The sequence below is a fragment of the Mobula hypostoma genome, chromosome 1 (genome assembly GCF_963921235.1).
Source record: "Mobula hypostoma chromosome 1, sMobHyp1.1, whole genome shotgun sequence".
Lineage (NCBI taxonomy): Eukaryota > Metazoa > Chordata > Chondrichthyes > Myliobatiformes > Myliobatidae > Mobula > Mobula hypostoma.
Genome location: NC_086097.1, coordinates 117453306 through 117455519, shown reverse-complemented (window position 1 = coordinate 117455519; position 2214 = coordinate 117453306). Strand labels below are relative to the sequence as shown.

At 43.5% G+C, this 2214-nt stretch overlaps 1 pseudogene; it reads right to left on the bottom strand.

Annotated features, from left to right (window-relative positions):
- Positions 1-1169: 1169 nt before the first annotated feature.
- LOC134343288 (RNA-binding protein 25-like) lies at positions 1170-1948 on the bottom strand (annotated as a pseudogene).
- Between the last annotated feature and the right edge of the window lie 266 nt (positions 1949-2214).

The window sequence follows — 2214 nt, the reverse complement described above, 5'->3', positions numbered from 1 at the left end:
TAGGACTGTGGCCTTGACACTTCCAAGACCCCCTCCTCCTTTATTCTTATGGGCGTACAGTTGCTCGACGTTGGACTTTGGGTGGAATCTTCGTTGCATTGTTAGTAGTTTCCAGGTTTTGATGTCAGTGATTTCCAGTTCATTCCTTGGCCAGTACACTATTGCAGCTGGTATCTGTTAACTGGTAAGGCAAATGTGTTGGTAGCTCTTATCTTGTTCTTCCCATTCAACTGGCTTTTTAGGACCTGTGTCACCCTTTGGATGAACTTGGATGTTGCAGCCTTCCTTGTGTTCTCATCGTGCCATCCATGTGGCTGTAGGATCCCCAGGTGTTTGCAGCTGTCCTGTACATCTGGTATGTGGTCTTCAGGCAGCTCGACTCCTTCAGCTTTGATGAGTGAACCGAGACTATCTAGTGATAAGCTGGCTACCAGAACAAACCATAAATGGAACAGACAGGGCAACATGGAATGAATAGTATGCTACTTTGACAACAACCCACATGAAAGAGGATATATACCTATATTTCTTACCCTTTCCTGACATCTTTCAGGGAACATAGAACATAGAATAGTACAGCACAGTACAGGCCCTTCGGCCCACAATGTTGTGCTGACTCTCAAACCCTGCCTCCCATATAAGCCCCCACCTTAAATTCCTCCATATACCTGTCTAGTAGTCTCTTAAACTTCACGAGTGTATCTGCCTCCACCACTGACTCAGGCAGTGCATTCCACGCACCAACCACTCTCTGAGTAAAAAACCTTCCTCTAATATCCCCCTTGAACTTCCCACCCCTTACCTTAAAGCCATGTCCTCTTGTATTGAGCAGTGGTGCCCTGGGGAAGAGGTGCTGGCTATCCACTCTATCTATTCCTCTCATTATCTTGTACACATCTATCATGTCTCCTCTCATCCTCCTTCTCTCCAAAGAGTAAAGCCCTAGCTCCCTTTCTAATCCAGGCAGCATCCTGGTAAATCTCCTCTGTACCCTTTCCAATGCTTCCACATCCTTCCCATAGTAAGATATTTCCTGACAAGGGAGGTCACTCTGTTCGGCAGCTGAGACTTGTGGTGGTGAAAACAATCTTGGGTTCTGGGGCCTTCGCCATGGTGATCATAGGAGTTGAGTCTGAGACTGCAGGAAGCTGCTCTGACAGCTCTGGGATTTATTTTGATCCTTGCTTCTTTCCCAGTCCCAGTTTCTTTCTTTCTTTCTCTTTCTCCTGCTCTTTTACTTCGGCACATTCCTTCTCTCTTTCTCGCTTACTATCTTTCTCTCTATCTCTTCTTTCCTTTTCAACTTCTTGACTTTCATTATATTTTGCCTTCCTTTTTTACTTCTAATTTCTTGTGAGTATCACTGAATTTGATAACTTCTCAAGGAATTAGGTCTTGTTTATCCTCTTCCATTTCTATTCCACTGATGTCATCCTCCTCTTTCTTTTCCTTCTTCTTCTTTCTAGGATGTTCACCTTGGTCTTGGGGAGGTCCATTTAGTTTACTGGAGTATTTTCTTACTAATCCTTCTATTGCTCCCTTTACAATCTGATCTCTTCTCTTGGTTTCCTCAGTCCCAACATCATCTAAATTTGGCCTTCCATTCATCCAGCTGGGCCTTGGTCTTTCTAACTACTTTTACAAGCGGATTTTGGCACTTGAAGTGCATGCAGTAAACTTAATGCATGCAGAGTAGATTCTGGTTCTTGACACTCACAAAAATTGAATGCTTGCAACTTTCCTGACGGTCCTTGAACTCTCTTCCAGTTTAAAACATAACCACATTTTACACGCATATAGTGTTTTTGTCAGTTTCATAATCCCTCTAAGCAGTATGGTCCTTCTTTGGTCCAATATACTTTCCAAACAGAGGCACAGAGGTTGTCACCAACGCTAGTTTGCCCTTGTCGGGCAATGATTCATGGTGTACAGCATGGAGGCATGGCATCATCCCGTACCTTTCTTAAATTACTTTCAGTTGACCCTATTGCAGAGGATGTGGCATGTAAATGGTGAATGGATCTCCAATCAAGCTGTAGTTGTCTCAATCATTCATGCACCCACAATACTGGCCCTCCAGTTTTACCACATACAAGCCCAATGTGGTTTGTTGGTTGTTGTATTTCACCGTTACAAATATCATTTCCACAGGAGCGATCTTTTCTCCAGTACAAATTATTAGTTGCTTCACTTCAGTATCTTTGAAATGCTGTT